The sequence below is a fragment of the Elephantulus edwardii genome, unplaced genomic scaffold, assembly GCF_000299155.1.
Source record: "Elephantulus edwardii isolate Elephantulus edwardi_28Jun2011 unplaced genomic scaffold, EleEdw1.0 scaffold00048, whole genome shotgun sequence".
In the NCBI taxonomy this organism is placed as follows: domain Eukaryota; kingdom Metazoa; phylum Chordata; class Mammalia; order Macroscelidea; family Macroscelididae; genus Elephantulus; species Elephantulus edwardii.
This window is the reverse complement of record NW_006399798.1, coordinates 17822537-17847689: the sequence shown is the minus strand read 5'-3', so window position 1 is coordinate 17847689 and position 25153 is coordinate 17822537. Positions and strand designations below refer to the sequence as shown.

At 48.0% G+C, this 25153-nt stretch overlaps 1 pseudogene; it reads right to left on the bottom strand.

Annotated features, from left to right (window-relative positions):
* Positions 1–16027: 16027 nt before the first annotated feature.
* Positions 16028–17541, bottom strand: LOC102875905 (annotated as a pseudogene).
* Between the last annotated feature and the right edge of the window lie 7612 nt (positions 17542–25153).

Sequence of the window (25153 nt, the reverse complement as noted above, 5' to 3'; positions counted from 1 at the left end):
CTGTTGCCTTAGTTCACCTTCGTCTGCTCCATTCAGACAACCTCCTCCTCCTCTCTGTCTCCCACCTGGTTCCTCTACAGGACTTTGAACCACTTCTTCCTTGGTAAAAGACACGTGCTCAGAAAGGTGCAGAGTCCGTGAAGGAGGAGGAGACCCTCAACAAGAAGGGTTGGCACAGTCAGTAACTGTAACAATGGGCTCTGGTGCGGCAGAGATGATGAGGAAGGGACAGGACAGGACAGGGTTCAGATCTGTTGTCTGTAGGGTTGCTATGAATCATGCTCGACTTGATGGCACTTAACTACATCTTCTCAGTTTAGTTATGGATGATGAAGCAAACCTAGACTGCACTCAAATGTGTAAAAGACAGAATGGAAAAAATGACAGGCCAAGGCCTTGCTAGAAACTTCTCTGAGAAAATAAGGGCAGTATGCCTGTTGCTGTAAGTAACTATGCATCGCAGGCCACTCAACCAATATCATTCTATGACAGGTTTGGAAGCAGGAGTGGCTTCCACTTCCTAAACAACATGCCTCCAGAAACTCTATGAACTTTGATAAATGTCCATAGGTGTAGAGGGACTTCAGGCCTTTTGTTCATAGGGTCGCTATGAGTTATGCTTGACTCGAAGGCAAACAACAACAACAACAACATGCCTATCACATTGTGCCCAAATTTCTTAACTAACAGAGATGGAAATAACGGTGGCCTGATCAAAGACAGCAGCTAACTGTTGCAAGAATTCAATCTCGTACTTCAGAAAAGGGTTTCTTTTGAATCTTTCATTGCAGGACTTTGATGAATAATTGTTTCTATTCCAGTTATTATTCCAATTATTGGAATTTAGAATGTTCTTATGGCCTCGTGGGCAAGGAGTTGTACTGATAATTCAAATGTTAGAATCCACAATCTCCTCCTGTGTGATTTACACTCTTGAAAACCCACTGAAGGATCAGCTATGAGTCAATTCTGACTTGATGACAATGGCTGGCTGAATTTCAAAATTTAAAAATTAGGTTCTGCTCCTTTTTCACCTTGTCAGCCATGACTGACTGAACAGGGAAGAACTGGCTTGAAGCCCCACTCCTCTTCAGCCCACACTCTACATTTCTAGAATCACAAATCTAGTCATGTCATCCTCCTGTTTAACTCTAAGAAGTGGCTTACCATTGCTCAGCAGTAGGTCCAAATCCCTCATCCTGGGCCTGAAGGCCTCACATAATTCAATCCCTACCTCATTACCATTTCTCCTGCATATGCACCCACTTTTGACTTCTGTTTTCAGAAGTGGGTCAGACTGTTTCCCACCACTGTGCTTACAGGCTCCATGCAGCCACAGTACTCCCTGTCTCTGTTTCCCTGTTAGAGCTGCAGTTGAATTGGCCCCCAACTCATGGTCCCTAATGGAACAAATCACTGGCCAGAACGTGTCCTTACAGAGAACATGAACAGACACTTTGCCAAAGAAGACATTCAGATGGTCAATAAACACATGAAAGAATGCTCAAGTTCATTAGGGAGGTATCAACACTCTACCCCAGTAGAAATAGCAATGTTGAATGAAACTGCAAACAGCAAATAATACTAGAAGGATGTGGAGTGATTGGAAATTTTATACACTGCTGGGGAGGACTGTAAAATGTACAACCACTATAGAAAGCAGTTTGACATTTCCTTAGAAAGTAGGGAATAGAAGTATAATTTGATCCAGCGATCACACTACTAGGTATATATCTTTAAGAAATCAGAGCTGTCACACAAACTGATATACCCACCCCCCATGCTTGTTAATGAATTATTTACAATATCAAAGGGTTTGGAGGAGGAACCCAAGTGTCATTCATCAAAATATGAATGACTAAAGAAACTATAACGCATTCACGCCATGGAGTATTATGCATCACTGAATAATCAAGAATTGGAGAAATATTGCACAACATGGATGAATCTAGAACAAACTGTGCTGATAGGCTTAAGTCAGTCTCAAAAAGACAATTATTATATTGTTGTTGTTGTTATGTGCCGTCGAGTCGCTTGCGACTCATAGCGACCCTATGTACAACAGCCCTAAACTCTGCTCTGTCCTGTGCCAATCTCACTGCCTCTGACACTCCCATCCCAATTATCCCAGTCACTGAATCAATCCACCTCATAGAGGGCCTTCCCCTCCTGCACTCTCTCTCCACCCTCCCAAGCATGATGTCCCCCTCCAGGGACTGGTCCCTCCTCACAACATGTCCAGAGTATGTTAGACGGAGCCTCAGAATCCTTGCCTCCAAGGAGCCACCCGGTTTAACCCTTTCCAGGACAAATCTGTTTGTTTTCCTAGCAGTCCATGGTATTCTCAATACTCTTCTCCAGCACCACAGCTCAAAGGCATCAATTCTCCTATCCTCCTTGGTCATTGTCCAACTCTCTGATGCATAACAAGTGATTGCGAAGACCGTGGCCTGTATCAGATGCACCTTATTCTCCAGAGAGACACCATTGCTCTTCAGTACTTTGGAGAGGTCCCTAACAGCAGACTTTCCCATGGCAATGTGCCTTTTAATTTCCTGGCTGCTGGTGCCAAGAGTGTTGACTATGGAGCCAAGCAAACTAAAGCTGTGTACAATCTCAATCTCTTCACCATCCATCCTGATGCTGCCAATTGGTCCAGTGGTGAGAGCTAAAGAAGTTTACACATAAAATCAGTCTTAGATGGTTAACAGGGATGAGTAGGGAGGGAGAGGGGAAAAAATTAATAAATAGGTAAATTGGGTGAAGGGAAAGGCAATATTCAATAGGGTTGATCAGATATTATAATTATTTAATTATATCAATTGTAATTAGTATTATAAAGCAAAATGAGTGAATGAACACCCAGTAGGATTTGGTAAACTTTCACTTAAAGGAATAAAAGCAATAATCTCAGACCAAAAAAAACCCCATGTAAACAAACAGAACTTTGTCTGAATGGACTTTTGTGAGTCATTGAGGGTTTTCATTGGCTGGTATTTCAGAAGTAGATCTCCAGGCCTTTCTTCCAGTCTGCCTCAGGCTAGAACCTCAGCTAGGCCTGTTTAGCGTCAGAGCAACGTCAGCTTCTGCGGACTGATAAGCTGTGATAGAACAAGATGTTCCTGATGTACACTGGACCAAGAATTGATCCTGGGTCTCCTTTGTGAAAGGTGAGAATTCCATCACTGACCTCCAGTGCCTCATTTTGCCTCTCTGAAGAACAGACCATCTTTCTTACAGGCTCAATCTACACGAGAAAGACCTCCTCCAGCAAGTGGGACACTCCCTTCTTCGTGCCACCCACGTGCCCAGTGCTCAGTCAACAGCAATATCAGACCACAAATAAAAATATAGGATGATAGATGGAGAATTGATGCCTTTGAGCTGTGGTACTGGAGAAGAGTAGTGAATATACCATGGACTTCCAGGAGAACAAGCAAGTTTGTCCTGGAGAGGGTGAGACCAGGCAGCTCCTTGGAGGCAAGGATTCTGAAGCTTCGTCTGACATACTTTGGACGTGTTGCAAGGAGGGACCAGTCCTTGAAGAGGGACGTCATGCTTGGGAGGGTGGAGGAAAAGTGCAGGAGAGGAAAAGCCTTGATGAGATGGATTGATTCAGTGACTGGGGTAATGGAGTGTGTCAGAGACAATAAGATTGGCACAGGATAGAGCAGGGTTTAGGGCTCTTGTACACAGGGTCGTTATGAGTCACAGGCGACTCATCGGCATGCAACAATAACATCTGCTATTTATTATACAAATAGAGAAATTAAACTAGAGGGACAGCCCACCTCAGCCCCTTTCTTCTTTAAGTGTACCAGAAGTCCTATCACTTCCAGTATCACCACTCCCAGGCTCTGCCTCACCCACTGTCTACCCTCTCCCTCATGATCCTTCTCCCCATGATGCTCCCAACAGGTGGTCTCATGCCACTTTCACTGAGGAAACAGGAACGCCTTCAAATCCACAGAATTACTGCCTCTATTGTCTTTCTGCCCTCATCCTGTTATGCTAGAACCGTAATTACCATCAAAGACCAGCCTCCCCTCATCGGGCTCAGGACTCCAATCTCTCGGGCTTTCTCAAGGAGCACATTCTCCAATTTTCTTTTCAGCGGCTCATCTGTCTCACCCCATCTATGAGCAGTCTCTTGTGCCAGCTTTGTTTAAAATAGCACCAGTGATGATAAAAACTACCCTTCTTGCCTCATAGTTCCCTTCTTCTATTGCCCTGTTTTTTTCCTGTTCTGCTTCATGAACAAACTTCCTGGAAGGTGTCTACACCAGCTGTCCTGACATCCTCACCTTTTGTTTACTCTTCAGCCCATTCCAACCTGGTTTCCGTTTCTCCCACTAAACTGAAATGGCTTTTGTCAAGTCACTAACACCCTCCCTGCTGCCAAGTTCAATGAACATCCTTCTGTCTTCACCTCCCTCAGCCTCTCAGAAGCATTCAACCCAGTTGGCCACAGCCCCCTTCCAGAAATGCTCTATTCTCTCAGCGTCCACGTAATCACAGTCCTGGTCTCCCTCCTGCCTCTCTGGCTGTGCCTCCCCAATTTCCTGGGCTCGTCCTGCTTTCTCAAAACAAACTCTGTTTCCTGGGCTTTTATCAGAGCCTGGAGGGCATCGTTCCTCTGATGGTGAAAAATGCTATGTTGTTATTAGGTTCTGTTGAGTCAATTCTGACTTGTAGCAACCTGTGTGCAGTAGAAGGAAACACTGCCCAGGTCCGAGCCATCCTCACAAACTCCGCCGTGTTCTCACCATCGTGAGGACATCTCACTGAGGATCTCCCTCTTTTTGCTGTCTCTCTCTCTGGGAAGTTCCCCTTCCTGACAACATGCCTGAAGTGGCTGAAATGAAGCCCCACCATCCTTGCACCAAAGCAGCGTTCTGATTGCATTCACTCCAAGACAGATTTGTTTGTTCTTTTGGAAGTTGTTGGAATACTCAACATTCATTACAACTTAAAGATAGCAATTCTTCAGTCTTCTTTTTTTGAACTCTAGAGTTATAATACCAAATGCCCAGTGGATCACTACACATGAGTAACTAACAGATATCTCAACGTAACCTGTCTGGAATGAAACATTTGTGTTAATACCACAGTTTTTCCCCAACTCAGAAATGACACCTTCACCCACCTAATTCAAGAGTCTTGATGTGACCACAAGTAAGTGCTTGGCTGCTAACCAAAAGGCCTAGTTTTTCAAACCCACCAGCTGCTATGTGGGAGGAAGACTTGATGAACTGCTTCTGTAAAGATTACAACCAAGAAGACCCTCTGGTGCAGTTCTACTCATCCCATGAATTTGCCATAGGTTGGAAAAGATTCATCACCCAACAACAACAGTCACCACCTAGTTGTCAAGTAAAAGACTAGACTGTCTCCTTAAATTCACCAGTTCTGTCACCCTACATGTCCAGCTTGTTCAACATTCTATCAGTGTTGCTATTCTTACGTGTCATTTTATCAGTTTTGACGCAATATAAAAACAAAACACGGGCCTGTCAGGTGTCGCCTCACAATCTTTGCTGTGTGAGCCCATAGTTGGAGTCAGCATACCAGGACATCTTATTGAGACTCTTCCTCTTTTTTCATTGAGCCACAATTTTATTAAGCTTGTTGTCCTTCTCCAAGGACTGGCTCGTGCTGATACCATGTCCACAGCACGTGAGACACGTGGGTCTCACCTGCAAGGAGAGCCCTGGCTATACTTCCAGTACAGACTTGCTCATGTACGGCACTCCGCAGTATATGCAATATTTTTTCCCCAACATAATAATTCAAAGCCATCAATTCTTTGTTTTTTCCTCCTCATTCATTACCCAGCTTCTGGATATACGAGGCAACTGAAAAGACTATATCAAGTATGGATTTCTTTTTTTTTAGGGAAATATCGACTATTTATCTACATTTACTTCTTTGTTGTTCTGGTTGTTGAGTACCGTTGAGTCAGATCCGACTGGCACAGGAGGAGATTGCCCCTCCTTCTCTAGCAGAGAATCTGGTGGATTCGAACCGTGCGCCTTTGGGATAGCAGCGCAGCTTCTTACCTCTAACTAAGTACTTTTCAAAGTAACCTCTCTGGAACACTGTAAAGAGATCTTTTGCAGCATATTTGTCCAAAGAGAAACTTCACTTAATTCCTTGTCTGCTGCCTGTGTAGGTGTTGATTGTGCATCTATGAAAAATTAAATCTTTGGCAACTTCAGTATTGTCTCTATTTGTCATCATGTTGCTTAATGGACCAGTAGTGAGGATTTTTGTTTCCTACTAATACTATCTGGAAGCAGGAGCGGCATCTACTTCCGAAATGACTTGCCTCCGGAAACTCTATGTACAAACAGTGCTCAGGCCATTCATTCATAGGGTCGCTATAAGTTGTCTATGACTCGAAGGCACCTAACAACAACAACAACAGCTAACACTGTCTTCAAAACATAGCTACATTCTATCTTTTCTGTTAATACCATCCTCAAAATATTCCATTTCCCCCCATGTCTCCTAGTGCCTTTCATAATAATCTCTCACCATTGCCAGTTTCCTACAATCTGCTTTTGCTGTTGCTCCTCCCAGCCATTTCTATAAAGCAGACCATTTTTGAAAAGCAAGGAAGCAGTCACGTTGTTTCTCCTTAAACTTGTCCGACAACTTCCTGTTGCACTTTAACACTTGTTACAGTGGCCGGCAAGGCCCTGGTGATCTAGCCCCCGCCTGCCCTCACAGATTTGCCTTCTGGTCTCCTTTTCTGGTTCCTTGACCACTGAGCTCGCCCCTCCCTTGCTCTACAGAACTCTCTTTTCCCTTCCTTACACAGGCCGCTCTTTCTCATCTGCCCGGTCTAAGCCACCTCATTGTCTCATTCAGAAGACCATCTCCTTGATTCTCTATCAGTTTCCATATCCTTGACACAATTTCTCACAATTTGTAATTGTTTGCTTATTTGATTAATTTGTCTGTTTCCCTCACTAGAACAAACTTCCCAGAGAGCAAGAACTGTGCTGGTCAAGATCATCCTGGCCAAGGTCAAGCTCAATGGGGAGCACACTGGGCACCATCAAGGTGCAGCAGACCCATAGCTGACCCTCCAGTAGGTTTTCAGAGGCTCATGGCTGGAGTTCTCAGGAAGGAGATGACTCATCCTTCTGTGGAACAGCCAGTGGGCTCCAATCACATACTTTTGACGCTGCAGTACAATTGCTTATCTCTAAGCCACCAGAGCTCCCTGAAGCATACATAAACACTCGAGAAATGAATGCCTAGATGAATAGGCGAAGCCTTGGGTATAGGCCTTTTGAGGACTAAAAGTGCATTCTAACCAGTTCATTCTTTTGTAAGTTCATGTACTAGGCTTGGATAGCACACAAAGATGCATCAGTCTGGTGTCCTAATGGATACATACAACTGTGACATAAAGCTCAGTGACGCTTGCTCTACATAGAGTTTACTTCTGTGGGAGTTTAGGTTTAGCAGTTACTTTGAGCTTAGAGAGGAAAGATGTGGCTTTTCAGCTGGGTCTGCAAGGATAAGAAAAATTATGAACAGAGAGAAATGGACGGCAAGAAAATCCCAGGTACAGAGAACAAAGCAAAGGTAGAGGGAGGTCACAGGGAAACTTACATCATCAGTCTACATGAAACACAGAGAAGGGAGGTTGCCCTGGGCAGCTGGACTGAGGCCTTGAATGCCGAGTCTGGGACTTTGGTTGTCATCCTGTGGCTGTTGAGAGCTCCTCGTGGGAGGAGCGTTGAGTGGGAGGACCATAATGAACTGGGAAATCTACTTCTCCCTCACTGTGTGTGTGTGTGTGTGTGTGTGTGTGTGTGTGTGTGTGTGTGCATCTAGAATAGATGATCCCATTGGAGAGGGACATCATGTTTGGGAGAGTGGAGGGATGGCGCAGGAGAGGAAGACCCTCGATGAGATGGATCGATTCTGTGAGTGGAGTGGTGGGAATGAATGTGTTTGAGACAGCGAGGTTGGCACAGGATAGAACGGCGTTTAGGGCTCTCTTGGACATAGGGTCGCTATGAGTCACAAATGACTCGATGGCACATAACAACAACAACAGCATCTATAGATGGGACGGCTGTGCAGCTTTCAGTGGGTCCTGCGGGAGGAATGAGATAGCATCTGGGCTGTATTGAATGGTAAGGCACCCACAGTGTCACAGTGCCACCAGCACAGAAGTCCAAATGACTTCTCACTGATAATACCACCAGTGAGAGTTTCTCTCCTCCAAAAGCCAGAGAGAAACTCCCGCCCCTGCCCTGGCTTGAGATGTGGCAGCTATTGGCCTGGGAGTTCTAGGCACCATTTCCCACCGTTTTTGAAATTGCAAGGACCTGAGAAGTGAACAATTTCGATTCTCTACTTTTACACATGGGGAAACTGAGTCTTAGAGCTGCGTAACCACTCACTCCAGAGCAGTCGCGGTGGGCTCAGCAAGCATTTTCTAGGTACCAGACTCATTCCGGGTGGCTAAGAGCCCCTGTCCGCATGGAGTGTGCATTCCAGAGGTGGAAGGCAGACAACAAGTAGGGAAGCAAATGGGATCATTTTAGAGAATGACAAATGAGAGGCTGTGCCAGGGCTAAAACTTTGCTTCCTGGATGCCGGGGCCAGAGCCTCTGGCCAGTGAGAAGCCTCAACGGACCTTGGGTCAGAACGGAAGTTTGGGCGGAAGTGGTGGGTAAAGTCTGTCTTGGGGGCCCAGAGGGAGTAAGTGGGATTCAGAAGACTCTGGGGTGGGGGAGCCAGGCGGGGCCCAGCTGTCTGCAGGCAGGGAGCCGAGGGTGAGGACACTGGAGGGTGAGCAGCCTCTCTGTGGATCTCGTCCAGCCAGCATTGTCCCCGTCTGTGGAGCTGCCAGATCGGAACGCCCAATTCCAGATATAGTCTGACCACAGAGGCCTTTCTCCCCGGCCTGGACACCCTTCGTAAAAATCCATTCATCCCCAAATGCCAATCATACCTTCAGCCGTCCGACTACAGGGTACAGTTTGCATCAGCTAATCATTGAGTCTTTTTCTTCTGAGTTGTGGCCAAATTAGAGAATTCCCCAGCCAATCAACTGCATTTGGTTTTTGTATTTTAATCCAGGGCTTGGATTTTATGCCTACTTCCACTTATGTGTTCACTGGACCTCTTCCTTGCCGATCTTTTGCAGATGCTCTGTTCGCTCTGAAGGGAGTTGAGCTGCCAGCTCAAATACTACATCTCTCTGGTGGTTCCAATCCACCATCAACTCCATGGGAGAAGATGAGAAATCTCCTGTGCAATTTACAGTCTCAGAAACCCGAAGGGCGGTCAGCTATGCATCACTTCCTACTTGATGGCAATGTGTGAGCTGGCTTTTCAATTTCACTTTAACTAAGGGAATCTCGATGTCCCTTTCCGAAGAATAGTCTCTTCTTAAAACATATCCAGAGTATGGGAGACGAAGCTTTCCCTCTATGGAGCACTCTGGCTGCATTTTCTCCAAGACTTCATCTACTTCATCTTTTGTGATCCCATGGGATGTCAACACTCTTCAAAACCACAACTCAAAAGGCATCGATTCTTCTTCTGTCATCCTTATTCATTGTCCAGCTCTCAGATGCATAGCAAGTGATTGAAAGAGACCATGACGTGAATAAGGCACACCTTCGTCTTTAAACTTCTCCACAGAGTCAAGGATGAGGAAGCCTCATCTCGTATGCCTTGGGCATGTTGTAAGAAGGAAAGAAATGTCATGCATGGAAAGGTGGAGGGTCAAGGAGAGAGAGGAGGACCTTCAACAAAACGGATTGACACAGTGACTGCGTCAATGGGCTCATGTATGTCAGGGATGTGAGGATTCAGGTCTGTTGTTCACGGGGTCACTGTGAGTTGTACATAACTTGATGGCACCTAATTAATAACAACAAAGTTGATCCTGGTTGTCCCCAGTTGTTGGCCAGGCAAATCTCAGAACTGAACCCTCACATGTTGCTAGATCCTTCCCTCTTGGCACGTCTTTCCTCAGGTGTCCCAAGAAGGACACACTTTTCAGGAGGGGTCTTCAGACATCCAGAAAGCCACCTAGTCTACTAGATAGACTTTAAATGTTCTAAGTGATCCCAATCTGTCTTGCTGGTCTGGATAGAAAAGCCCAAGAGACAAACTCTCCTGTCTTGTGAGTGGCTGTGACCTCTTCACAGTCTTTCCTGCTCAGTCCAGGGCCTCTATGTGTGGATGCAGAAACGGTGACAGCTAGCTGGCCTAGCTCGGCCTCCAGTCCCTGTCCTGCTAACCAAGGCTGCCCTTCTCTGCTAGCAAAACTACTGGTCACCTGCCACAGTCTGGCTACTTCATGTCTCTGTGGACTGGCAGCTAAATTACCCAGCATGACATGCAGCCCCTGTCAGCCTCTCTTTAGAACTTCACCAGTAGGCCTTGAAGTTCCGACTTGGAACTTTCTGGAAGATTTAAACAGACCCACCTTTTTCTGTTCCTAAGCAAAGACAGCACCGGACATCTGGTGTCCTAGTCCCCAAATCCTTGCCTTCCTGCCATGGCCCGCATCCAGGATTGGGAGGTCAATGCCCATGACCCCAGGCCTTTCCGTACGTCGTTTCTCTGCCAGCCCTTTGGGTCTGATGAGGGAAAATGGCTGTGGCCTTCGCAGGCCAGGGGCTGGGAGGAAGTCACTCCAGCTGGACCCCCCCTTTCTGGCCCATCATTCTACAGAGTAACTCTGCTCCCTGAGGTCTTGAAGGGTGGCCGGAAGCTGGAAGCTCCGAGTGGAACTCTTCAGACACTCAGGGGCCCAGAGAATTTCAGAAACCAGCGGAAGCGAGGGGTGGGCTGTGTTGACTGTCTCGCCACGTGGGCTTCCCTGGATCAGAACAAGCCTTCTTGTTTTGGTTCTTGATTCAACCACTCTGATACTAGTCCTGCTCAAGGGATAAAAATAACAAAAATAAAAAACCAAACCCAAAACCAAATCCATGGACATTGACTAGATTCCAACTCCTAGCAGGCCAGTAGGGCAGACAGAGAAGAACAGCCCAGGTGATAAACTGTTTTTTAAAAGAAAATTTTCATTTTATATCGGTTTGCTTACAAAGTTCGTATACATTGTTTTCCACACCATATCTTTCCCATTTCCTTTGCCACCCTCCCTCCAGCCATCAAATTGTGTGACCCTATGACTAACGCCCCCTGCCCATCCTCACGCCTCTACCCCTTCTCTCTCCCTCCCCTTGGATCCTCATACACGTTTTATTAGTTATCTTTCTATTTCTACAATAATGGTCTTATACAGTATTTGTCCATATGGGACTGAGTTAGTTCACTTCGCATAATACTCTCCAGTCCCTCCTAAGTTAGGTAATTATTTTCAAAATCATTGCTCCTACATGCTGCATAGTATTCCATCATGTGAATGTACCACAATTTCTCAATCCATTCGATTGTGGTTGGACATTTGAGCTGTTTCCATGTTCTCGTGAAGGTCAATAATGCTGCTATGAACTCTGTTGTACAAATCTCCATTTGGGCCTCAGTTCTAAATTTCCTGGGGTATATTCCAAGCAGTGGAATAGCTAGGTCATATGGAATTTCTAAGTTCATCTTTTTGAGGACACGCCAAACTGCCTTCCAGAGGGGTTGTACCATTTTACTATTCCATCAGCAGTGTATAGGAGTTCCTACCTCTCCATACCCTCTCCAACTTTATTACTTGCTGTTCTGTTAAACTTTTCTACTGCTACTGGGGTGAGATTGTATCTCATTGTGGTTTTGATTTGCATCTCATTGCCAGTGATTTTGAGCATTTCTTCAAGTGTCTGTTGACCACCTGAATATCTCCCTCTGTTAAAAGTCTTCCCTTGTCTTTTGCTCATTTTGTAATTGTGTTATCAGTCTTTCTTGTGGAAGCCTTGAAGGATTCTGGAAACTTTTGAGAAGAGACCCTTGTCTGAAATGGTATTGCCAAATATTTTTCCCCAGTCAGTAGGTTTTCTTTTCACTCTGTTGGTAAGTGTTTTTGATGTGCACATGGATTTACTATTTAGAAGGTCCCACTCTTCAATTCTATCCTCTCCTGGTTGTGTATTTCTGGCTGTATTTGTCAGCCTTTCTATACCATGAGCAAGGCCTTCTAAGCTTGGTCCTGCTTTGTCTTTTATGATCTTTATGGTTTGGGTCTGTACCTCTAGGTCTCTGACCCACCTAAGGTGATAAATAGTTATGGAAGCAGATTGACACATCTTGCTTCTGTGGAGAAAGGGTGGTGGTTCAAACCACTAACCTTTGGGTTTGCACATTAACCACAGCACCTTACCCACCACACCGAGACCTCTAACTAGAATGATCAAATCAGCTCAACTCAACACACTATTATTGAACCAATTCTGACTCCTAATGATCCTTCATTGAGCTTCCAAGGCTGTAAATCTTTATGAGGGTCCAGGGTCCCTCTTTCTCCCAAAGACTGGTGGGAATGTTGGAACCGCCCACCTTCCTGAGCCCACACAGGGAGCACGAGGCCACCAGAGCTTCCTCACCAGAATGATAGCTCACTCAGAACAAACTCACAGCTGACCCTGCAACGGGCTTTCAGAGCATCTAAATCACACAGGAGAAAACCATTCCCTTTCTCCCACAGAGCTGCTGGCGGTGCAACTCCCTACCATCTACACCAACAGAGTTTCGTAATGAGAATGAATGACTGTTGTTGCGTGCTGTCGAGTTGGAACTCACCCATACATAGCTGACCCTCCAGCAAGTTTTCAGAGCCACTAAATCACGTGGGAGGAAACTGGCCATCTTCCACTCACAGAGCACTTAGTCGATTTGAACCTCAAACCTTTGCATTGACAGCACAATTCCTTACCACTAAGCCACCAGAGCTCCCTAGTGAGAATGATAGCGGAGGCCAATTGATTTTGCTAAAGGATGATTCTTGGGTAGCATATAGCCAGCACCCCTCCCCCACAACCAGCTCTGCCCCTTGGCGAAGCCACTCCAAGAACCTGGGCTGGTTCCCTCCATCCTTCTGCCTTCTGCCAGCTGTCCTCCCACCACTTTACCTGTGTGAACCTGCTAGGCTCGGGGTCTGATGAAATAATCCACCCTATGGGCTGAGTTGGCGGTTTGTATACTGCAGCCCCTCCCCCAACCCCTTCCCAACCCATCTGCTTTTTCCCCTCAGGAGTAAATTGCCAAGACTGGGTTTCCTGACCCAGAAAAAGCCATTCGTCTCGGAGCCGAAGCTAACGCTGTAAGATGGAGCACAGCTGCCCCATAGGGTTTCCAAGGCGACACGTCTTCATGGAAGCAGACTGCTACGGCTTTCTCCTTCAGTGGGGATGGTGGGTTTGAACTTCTGACCTTTTGATTCGCAGCCACATGCTTTAACCACTGCACTATCAGAGGCCTCCCTTTCCAAGAAAGAGCTTTCAATCAAAGCACTCGATCACACGATGCAGAACTCCAGGCCCCAGTCAGCTGGGGAAGAGCCTATTCAGATGGGAAGGGTTCAACTCTCTGGTACCCAAATATCAATCTGTTCACGCCCTTGCGTTTTTGCAAACAGGCCTATGAGCTGTTTCTTGACTATAAACAGGAGTGGGTACGTGCATTTGCTGCTTCCTGGATGCCAGGTGCTTCCTGTTCATCATCCCAGCTCACAAGTGGAAAGCCAGGATTCGAACGCAGGTGCTCTGATACCAACACCACGTGTTGGTCACTTTAAACACCTCCTCCTGCTAACCCTTAGGGTGAACTAAGCTGGGCATGGCTTCCCTCCCCTTGCCCATGACCCAGCCCTTCTTCAGCCCTGATTACTCCCTGGCATTCCCCCTCTGTCCTTTCCAAATTGCAAGAGATCACAGTCTCTGGGCCAAGCCCCTGAAAGAAAGGTGTGGGCTGGGTGAAGGACGGCAGCCCTCGAGGATCGGGTCAGCCCCCCTGGGAGTCTGGGCTGGGGGTGGTGGGTTACAGTTTGATAAGGAGCCTCCCCCGAGCACCAAATGACCCTCATATTGTCCCCAACCCCCACCGCTGCCCTCTTATGCACACACACACACACACACACACACTGCTGCTATGAGTCATTTTTCAGCTGCTCCAAAGGGTGGGGACCCCGGGCTGATTCATTCCACCCAGGCCTGGTGCTTCCTGCCCGAGGTTGGCTAGCTGGCTAGCTCTTCCTAGGGAGCTCCCCACAACGTGGCAAAGTGCGTGACGACATGTCAGTATCAAAAGCTCAGTGGTTCGAATCCACCCACTGCTCTGAGGGAAAATCAGGAAAGACAGGCAGTCTCCTCCTGTAATGATTTACAGCTTTGGAAACCAGACAGAGAATTACTTGGAGTCAGAATCGACTTGATGGCAGTGAGAGAACACGCAAAGCCCTTCCCACAGTGTGAACCCCTTCTTCTCCCCGTCTGAGCTCACCAGGCTGCCTTTGGGCAGACGCACCCCTGAATGCGACCTAGCCTTCCTCTCCCCTGCCCATTCCTATGACAGCCTCACTCAGAGATGTCCCACCTGGGGTCTCTGCTCTTTCTACATCCTCCCTGCACCCCTCCCCCACCACCACTCGTCCACCCATAGCTGACAGCTTTTGTCCTCCCATCAAGGGAAGAGGAGAGCTGTTCAGAGCCTCCTGCCTGAGCTGACCTGTTCAGCCTCTCTGCGACCTACAGACAGACAGACACACACACACACACACACACACACACACACACACACACACTCCTCTTCCGGCCACCAGTGGGAAGTGGGGTTTGGAGCCCATGGCCCCTGCCAGGCCCCCAGAGCTGGGGTCATGGCATTAGGATAAAACCTCTCCAGGAAAGACTAGGGGCCTTCTCACCAGCTCTGACATCAGTGGGCCCTTGGAGGACCCTAGGCCCTACACTTCATGGGCCACTTTGCTCTCACCCAAAGTGGGTGTCTGCTCCCCACTACTCACCAGCTAGTCTGAAAACAGATCCTTCCCCAAGATTAGGTCCATCAGGAACTTGCAACTTTCAGGAAGATGATCACTAGTGGACCTGACTGAGGTGCAGGGTGGGGGCCTGGTTTGCCGCTTTGACCCCCCAGGGTCCTCCCGGTCCTTGTCATAGCAATTTGTAAGTGGCAGGTCCTCAAGGGGGGTGGGGTGGGGTTGGGGCTTTGTTGTCTACTTTGTAGAAGGGCGCACACTTTCCCTTTCTATTCAGATTGTATCAGGAAACACACATCCTTCCCCTTACTATGAAGGGCACCCAGTGGGATGGGACTGCCCTACTCCCTGCCCCAGAAGACTTCCTTCCCTTACACCCGCAAGACCCACCCGCTCAGGGCCATGTCAGGTGATGGTTCTGTAGAGCCAAACAGAGTGGGTCTGGGACCCTCATGTCCATGTACTCCTGAATGAAAGCTTACAAAACAACTTGGTTTTCCACTCAACCATTTATGCACATTTTGCTTTATGACATTAAGCACTATAACCATAATGTGACCGCACTTTTCCCACTTCTTCCCTGTAATTCTCATTTCCATTAATCCTTCTGTTCTATGCTGTAGTGCCGTCAGGGCTCTGTCTTTGGGCAAATGCTGCTCTTCTGACCGTGTACGGTAGACTCCCATCAGCTCTTTTTTTTAAACTTATAACCATTTTAAGTTTATTTTACAGCACTTTTATTGACACATCATATAACTACTGACCAGGACTGTTTGCAAATGTAATGCTTGGCCATTGAGAGAATTAAAAATATTTTAAGTACTAAAATTGTACACCATGATTTGTTTAACTTAAGCATATAATGGTGAAATCTAACAAGAGAAGGAAAAAAGAAAAAATAATGAATGATTTCCTAAAACACAATATATTCCTCCCTTATAGCACAGGGAGAGAAGGAAGGAAAAGCAAAGGAAAAGGGTAACAGACAAAAAGAAAAGAAAAACACAGGCAAGGTTTTCTTCCCCCACTGCAAAAAGGAGGAAATGATTGAGGTCTCAGCAAACAAAGTAATCAACTGAGTCACTTTATATTAAGGCATCTTCTTTACATATTATTGAATCCCATCATGCCTTTCATATTGCCAGCAGCACCCTGTTGAAACTGCCTCATCATTGACTGAAGCCCTACCATAGCACCCATATGGTGAAGAACTCTTGGATCCATCACTTTGGCCATTTGTTGATTCAATTTTGCCATCTGAGACTGGCTTACATTCTTTGACATGTCACCTCCTTTGAAAAGTCCTTTGATACCACCCATCTTTTTCACCATCTGTGCAAATTTAGTGTACTGCGTCAAAAGTTCTTGAACATCTCTCGTTGACACACCTGATCCTCTTGCTACTCTTTGGATTCTTCCTGGTTGTTTACTAAGAACTTTGGCACCATCTGTACTATCAAGTTCTTGATCATTCATACTATCAATTATTGTCATTAATTTCTTTAGCCTTGCCATTGACTCCTGTTCATTTCCTTTGCTCATAAAATCTGTTCCAAAACCAGGGATCATCCCCAAGATTTGACTGAAGGGACCCATTTTCATGATATTTTTAAATTGTTCATACATATCTCTTAATGTAAACTGACCATGTTTCAACTTCTCTATAAGGGCTTCATTATCATCCAACTTTAACTCGTTCACTTTATCTATTAGTCCTTCAATGTCACCCATACCAAGAAGTTTGCTGATAAAAGGCTGTGTTTTGAAGGGTTCAAAGTCATCTATGTGTTCCCCTGTACCAATGAAAATAATTGGACTTTTTGTGGCAGCAACCGCACTGAGTGCGCCACCTCCTTTTGCATGGCCATCAAGTTTTGTCACTATTACTGAAGCTACATCTACTTTATCTTTAAAAGCCTTGGCCTGAGCTTCACAAGCCTGCCCAATGGAGGCATCCATCACATAAACAACATTATCAGGTTGTATGGCATTAGCAACTTGAAGCATTTCCTCAAATAAAGAGTCTTCTTGTTTGTGGCGACCACTTGTATCAACAATAATAATTTCAAAATTTTCATTTTTGAATTTTTCTACTCCTTCAGAAGCAATGATAACAGGATCCATTTCTGTATAGCTTCCATAGAATGGAATTCTTGCCTTGGTTGCATTCTGTTTTAGCTGATCAAAAGCCCCTGCTCTGAATGTGTCTGCACATATCAAACAGGTCTTCCAACCCTTCCTTTGGTAATAATATGCTAACTTTGAACAAGTTGTTGTTTTACCACTTCCTTGCAAGCCAACAAACATAATCACATTTTGTTTTCCTTTAGTGGGTGTCCAAGCTTTGACTCCAGGGTCTACAAGCTTCACAAGTTCTTTAAAAACAGCATGCTGAATCATTTTTCTTTTGTTAAGACCAGATGCCATCTCTTCAAGATCAATAGCAGACTTAACATTTTCTCTTAGTTGCTTTACCAGTTTAATATTAACATCTGCTTCCAATAATGCTGTACATACTTCTTTTAGCATAGCATTTAATACCTCTTCATTGATATGGTGGCATTGCTCAATGAGCGTAATGCTGATGTTATTTTTATTCCAAGGCCTGCTAGTACCATCTTGAAGGTTTTTAAGACACACTAAAGGAAATCGCAAAAGGCACCACTAACACGGCCCAAAGGGCCCGGAATTCCTCTGCGAGGCCCCACGCCGATGGAAGAAACCCTGGGAAGCCAAGGAGCATACAGACAGGCGCGACCCGGGAATCAGACTTCCCAAACTATATAAACTAGGGTTCCAGAGCCCAGGACGGAGGCGCCAACTACCACCAGCTGGAAACCCGACGACCGCCACAGCTCTTTTTAATCCTTATCACCATCCACTTGGTCTCATCTCTCCATTTGCCTGATGAGAGAACTGAGGCACAGAGCCGGTAAGAGGTTATTTATGGAATAAACTGGGATCGGACGTCCCTCAGCATTATAACCACTAGGCTGCACTATCACCTTATTCTAGAAGGATCAGGGCGCTCTAGCACCTACAGGGTTGGGGGCGAAGGTGTCTGGCTTCGTAAACTGAACTGAAAGCAGAGTGGAGGCTGGCGAGTGTTGGTTGGACTTTGCTCGTGCTCTCATGTTAGGGCTGGAGGCAGAGAGAACCGCGGGGCCCTAGCACCCCTTCCCACAATGCCCTTTGGCTCCTCAAGCCCCTCCCTCTCCTCTTATTGCCCCTCCTCCCAAGAAAGGCTATTGACTGAAAACTGCAGGGAATAAAAATAGCTGTTGCTGAAGAGGCAGAAAGGAGGCCAGAGCTTGGGAGGCCTGGGGCAAGGGGTGTGAAGGCAGGGGAACCTGGGACCCTTGCCCCATGAACACCTTCTGACAGCCTCAGGAAGCTTTGACCTGTCCCCATCATGGCAGGGCTGGGGACCCCTGCAGGAGTGCCCAGAACGAGGGACCCTGGCCACTTGCCCCCATCCTCCGAGTTGCCCACAGCAGGCTAAGGGGGGAAGCCTGAGGGGGAAGCAGAGAGCTCTGGCCTCCTCCCAGGCCTGCACCAAGTCAGCTTCCTGCCCAGGAAAGAAGTGTGAGTGAGTAACAGGACCTCTTGCAGGCTCAGAGTCCCCCTGTGGAAGGACTGAGCCTCTTTACAAACGGGCACCAGCGACACCAGCGTCCCGTCTGCTTGCTGAAGCCTTTTGCTTCAATGCCGCTACTGCTGTTTCCTGAGAAAAGCCTTCCTCTCACCTGGAGGTCCTCATCCCTTCCTTCTCTCCATGATGCCTCCTCCTGCAGGCTCCGCCGAAGGCCTCAGCTGTGCCCTGTACCCCCCACTATCCACACCCTGTGTCTCTGCTACTGAAAGCCGAGCTCGGCCACTTAGTGACACTTCAGGTGGGACTCGGGGTGGGGGGCTGCTGCGGAGCCTCAGAGCCGTGTGACAGTAGCTCTCCCTGGCCCAGGAAGTGTCCCACACAGGGGAGGTGGCCCCCAATACTCCTGCGATGACCACAACTCCCTGAACCACTAACACAGTGGGAGCCCGCTGGCCAGCAGGCTGGGGGCTCGGCAACGAGCCCAACAGAATCTGGGGGATCCTGGAAACCACCTGCCTCCAGCTCTGACGCCCCTGTTGTTGTGTCCCATCAAGTTGGATCCAATCCCTAGAGAGCTGAGCCTCAGATGGGTTTTCAAAGGCCGTAAACTGCCTGAGAGGAGACTGTCCGTCTCCTGTAGAGCAGCTGTTGAATTTGAACCATGTACCTTTGCATTGCCAGTGAAATTCCTTACCACTAAGCCACAAGACCTCCCTCTGACATCCCCAGGGACCCCAGAAAACAGGGTCAGAAGGAGGGACCAGACACAGCTTTGCTCACAGAAGGGTGGTGATGGCCCTCATCTCTGGTTTCACCCCAGCCAGACTCATCCATCAGAAAGGGCTGAATTCAATGGCCATCCAGGTGCCTTCCGGCTCTAAGGTCCCCAGGCTCTGGGGAGAGCTGTCCTCGTGATGGTGCCTCTGTGGGAGGTGTAGGTGGGAAGGGACACGTCTGGGGTCCCCACTTGGAGAGGCATGACCTGACCTCCTGCTCCAAGTCAAAGGGAGAGGCCTCTGGTACCATTTTTACCTGATATCCTTGAATAAAAACTTGTTCTTAGGAAGCTTCAACAGCCCCCCACCCTCAGGCACCCCAGGTCAGATTGCAGTCCTTGGAACATGCCCCTCTGGTGAGTAACCACACCCGCCCCCCTGCTATTTGGATCTATGCACCTCCAAAACATGCCCCCAGCTCTGCTCAGACCATTCCACTGTCCGTCCCCCCCACCGTGTGGTGCCCACTCTGCCAGTCAGGAGGGGGACTCTGGTCTGCCCTTGTCCCACACCCTGTCTTGAATCTCACCAGGGTCCCTCTGGTCCACAGAACCCACTTCAAGCTTATCCCACTTCTTGCCCTCCCTCCCAGCCCCTGGCTCCTCATCCCCCAGACCCCCTGCAATGGGAGGCTACTGCCCGGTCCCCTCCCCTTCCAGGTCCCCTCTCCTTCCTGGGCACAGGGCTCAGGTTCTCCAGGAAAACAGCGAAGCTAGGGGAGGGGCAGGGGCAGGTGGGCAGAGCCGGGCAAAGCCCGAGACTTGTCCTCTGCTGGCATCTCGCAGATTCCTGTTTCACCAGAGCAAAGGCACCGCCTGCCACCCCCCAGGCCTGGCCTCCTGCCTCTCTCCTCCCCCCACACCCCTGCACGGCCAGGCCCAGCCGAGTCACTCCTCAGCTCCTCCATTCTCCTCTCCTGAAGACACTGCAGCCCTGGCCCCTGGGTCACCCTGTGCCTTTCTAGGGAGCCTTAGCCAAGTGGCCTTCTGTGACAAGGGTGAGGACCCTAGCAGAGGGTAGGGACAGACGGCCAGGCAGGGACAGAGAGAGCAGATGGCAGGACACAGAGAGACAAGTTTGAGGACAGAGGGTGGGTCGAGGCACACGGAGGTTCGACAGGGACAAGGTAGCCGGGCAGCTGGGCAGAGCGGGGCCCGGGGCATGGGCAGCAGAGGTGGAGAGCAGGGGGTGGGCAGGCAAACGGTGGTGCTTAGAGCAAAGTGTGGCTTCCTTGGGACCAGCCTGGGGCCGAATGCCTTGCTCTTTGGGGTGCCTGACCCCTGAGGGTGCCTGGTCCAGGGAGGGGGTATGGGGGGGCACAGTACTCACTGTTTGATGGGAGCAGAGCAGTTGCTGACAAGCCCGGAGTGTCGTGCCCACCTCGAGCTGGAGCTCTGGGGGACTTGGCCGGGGGGCCGGGCCGGCGGGGACAGCTGCTGCCGCTGATGTCACAGGGTCATGAGTGAAACCTGAGGACTGGGCCAATCTTCAGGTGGGAGCCTCAGCGTCCTTCCCTCTCCGGGCACCCTGGGCTCAGCGTGGGACAGTGGCTGTGAGACCTAGGAGGACGGACACACTGGCCACACACACACACACACACACACACACACACACACACACACTCTCTCTCTCGCTGGGCCGCACAAATGACCCACACGCCAGCTCTCCGCCCTGTCCCTCCCTCAACAAACATACATAGGCTCCTTCTCACGAGGGAATCTCCTTTTACACTAAGCGGTCCCTTTACACCCATGTCTTCTGGTACACAGCCATGTACGTGCACACACACTTGGCCACTCGTGTCAATCACCAACATTCATACTATACCCACTCACACACTTGCCTACGGCGCCCACATGCACCCGAGATCATATTCAGGTTTGTGAAAATGTGACTGCTTTAATTACTTACACACACACATACACACACACATGTGCTCCCGTGCATGCACACACAGAGATGAACACAAATGTCACATCTGGACACTAGACTTTTTTTATTTTGTCTGTACACACATGTACCCAGTCACTTTAATGTAATTACATGTTTTCACATGTTACCTGTATATATTCAGTTGTCTGTACCTACACACAGGTTTTGTCACATAAAATACCATGGAACATGATCACCAGATTTTTATCAAGTGTAATTATGTTTATATGGGTACATGTGCACACACATATGTATACCCCCTCCATCACACCACACACACACATTACATTTCTAACGAGAGACAATCTCACACACACACACACACACACACACACACACTCCCCCAGCTGTTCAGCTGGGCCTCCCAGCAGTCCCAGGGTCATTTCTCTCATTCCTTGAACCCCTAGCTCTGGGTCTGTCCTGTGTTTAGGGAAGGGGCTGTGCTGGGGAGGGATGGGGTGGGTTTAGGACTTCTGCCCTCTGCTCAGGGCTGTGGGCTGGGTGCCCCCTAGTGGTGCTGTTGTGAAAGGCCCCAACTCGCAGAGGCTCCTGGAGGCAGCTCAGGGGCAGACAAGCGAAGGAAGCCCCCGTGGCACAGTGCGAGTCGGGCTGCTGAAAGGTCAGCAGTTTGAATCCACCTGCTGCTCTGCAAGGGAACAATGGGAAGTCTCCTTCCACAAAGATTATTAATTGGAATCGACCCTGTGACTGCAGGGTTGTGTGTGAATCTAAGAGTCCTGTCCCCAGATCCTCCCACACATTGCTTCTCTTTTCTGTCAGCCTTGGTGCACCCCTCAGACCTGCCAGGAAGCTGGGCCAGGACAGAGCTGCCTTCAGAGTCACAGTGACACCAGGGAGGGGTCACCCTTGACCCCCAAATGGGCCTCATGGCTGCTCTGTTCCCAGCCACTTGACCAGACTCTGCAGACAGCCTCCATCCTCAGTGAAAAGCTCTGTGGTGCCAGGCCATGGTTCCAGAAGATTCTGTTGGTCTCTGACTTCCATCCTTCTGCCCTGCTCATGCCATGGACACAGGCCTCTCACCTCTAGGTGTGTTTCAAAGCCAAGGTCATTGTGTTAGTGCTCTTTCCATATGATTGTGTGTCCTGGTCTTTCTGTCCAACATAGTCTGGTAGTTTTATTGATAAAGCAGCCCATATGTCACCTCTTCTTGACAGTGAAGGATCTGCCCCAGAATTCAGAGAGAGAGTGGGCATTTCCCCTCCTGTCAAGCCTCAGCTGTCCCCTAGTCTGTGCCCCTTCTCTCTGGGGGCACTTTCATCATTCTGGGCTCTATGTGACTCCAGCTTGCTTAGTCAGTCTGAAAATCCTGTCACTGTGCCCCTGACCGTGTCTCTGTCCTTGGCCACTACAGAAGAGGTGACAGGAGTTGGCCCCTTCTCGTGTGTGGTTCTGTGCTTTCATTTCCTCCAGGTCTGCTGAGTTCAGTTGTAGGACTTGCACATTGCACCATTCAGCCCCAACCACATGAGTAACCAAAACAACCCTCTTTCAAAGAATCAACTAAAGGGGAGCTCTGGTGGCCTAGTGGCAAGAAGCTGCACTGCAATCCCAGAGGAACACGGTTCAAATCCACCAGATGCTCTGCCGGAGAAGAAGGCGCAATATCCTCCTGTACCAGTCAGATCTGATATGACGGTACACGCACACAAAATAATAAAAAAAAAAATCAACTAAAACCACTGCCCTCACTCACAATGACCCCCCCCACCCCCCATGGGTTTCTGAGGCTGGGAATCTTATAAGAGGAGATGCTCCTCTTTCTCCTGAGGGGTTTGTAGATTTGAACTGCCAGCCTTCGGGTTAGCAGCCTGATTAGTTATATGCTGTGCCACCACACTGCACCACTCGGTGTCCGTCACATGTGTTGAGTACCATTAAGTCAGAGCCAGCTCATAGCTGACCCTCCAGCAGGTTTTCAGAGGCCGTTAATCCCAGGGGAGGAGACCACTCATCATCCTTCTCCCGTGGAGCAGCTGGCAGGATCGAACCCTGTGCCTTTGGAATTGCAGTGCAGCTTCTTACCACTAGGCCACCAGCGCTCCGCACCACATGTGTGCTTGTAATAAATTAGGTTATTTAAGTAGATGACTGGTGAATTGACCCAAAATGATCGGGTTGGAACAGACTAATAGCTGACCCTCTGGCGGGTTTTCAGAAGCTACAAAGCACAGGAGAAGATCAGCCACTTTCTTCCACGGAGCCACGAGTGGGTCTGAACTGCCTGAGGGTGCTGCCCTTGTGTTAACAGTGCAGCTCCCGCTGACTATTTTTCTAATTTGCAGATGGTGTCATTTGGATTAGGGCAGGCCTGGTGAGAGAACAAAAATATGTTTGTTAAAGGCTCTCCACGCCCTCTCTGAACGCTGGCCCAGGGGCCTTTTCTCATAGCCCAGGGGGAACGAATGCCTGTCTGTCCTGCCAACAACACTCCTTCCTGTGCACCTCTGCTTTGCAGAGCAGTGTTTCCTTCCATTCCTTCAACCCTCATTCCACCTCCTTTCTCATTTGGTCTCTTTAGGGGCCAGAGAAAAGGACCCCTTCCTGAAATACTCTACTCTTACAATAACTATTTACTTTAAGAAAAGGAAAAACATTTTATTTTTTTTATAAAAGTTTACACAGCAAGCCTCCATTTGATGATTTCTATACAAATTATTTGGTAATGTTCCTATTTCCCACAATGTGTCAATATTGTTTTCAATTGCATTCTGGTTGTTCTGTTTCCAGTACTCTCACTTCCCTGCCCCTCTGCATTCTTACCTTCACATATGTACTTCAGTGTAATTGTTGACCTTTGGTCTCATACACATGGGTGGTTTGTGGGTTGCTTTTTTTTTTTCTGTAGCACTGTATTGATGAGTAAAATCCTTTGTTCTGTGTGCCAATCTGCTAAAAGGTGACCTTGGAGAATAGTTTTAGTTCAATATTTAAAGTGTATCTTAGGGCAATAGTCTCAGGAAGTCCTCTGCTCTCAGCTGACTCAGTAAGACTGGACTTTATAAGAACTTGAGTGCCCTTCTGTGTTTTTCTCTTGTTCTGTCCAGGTCTATCTATTGCACCCTTAACAATAATGATTGGCAGTTACAGCCAGGCACGATCTAGTCCTTCGGGTCTCAGGGTAGATCAGGCCGTGGCTAAAACAGGCGACTAGTCCTGTGGGCTAGTTTCTTCTCTGAGTATTTGTGTTTTCTTTCTAGTTTGCTCCTTATGAGTAGAGACCACTGGTTTTTTTGTATCTTAGCGTGGCTGTTTGCAAACTTATGAGACCTTAGTTGATCCTCAACCTTACAAGGATGCAGAATGTGAACTTGGTTATGTCAATTGAGTTGTCCCAGGGGACTAAGCCTTCAAATCTGAAAAATCTCACAGTGTGTTTAAGTCTCAGATGTATCTGTGACTTCATATATTGACTCATAATGAACTCTCAGAAAGAGCTCTTTCTCTCCATTTCCACCTGAGGAGGAGGAAAGGGGCCTCATTCTTCCACTCACTGTCCTTTCCACCCCTAGTTCCCTTGGGTTGATTGTCTGGATAATATTCCTTTGAGTGGATTGCCCAAATTTACTCAACCAGTTTTCAGTCATTGGACATTGGTCCATTTTCAGCTCTCAAAAGCAACATCTGAGTATAAACCTTTCTCCATGTTTAGTTTATTCCCAGAAATAGATTGGACAAGGCAATGGGGAAGACTTTAGGTACATACTGTCTTGGGACATTTGGAAAAAGAAACAAACAAAACCTGAAGGTGCAAACAAAATTCCCCGGTGAAGAAAAAAAAAAAGAAGGGGAATAGGTGGAGCAGTCAAAGAAAATAACGGCGGGCAGAGTGAGTGGCCAGAAAGGGGCCACTGTGAGGGGCCAGTGTCAGACACGCTACCAGCAAGACAGCTCAGGCACGGGGGT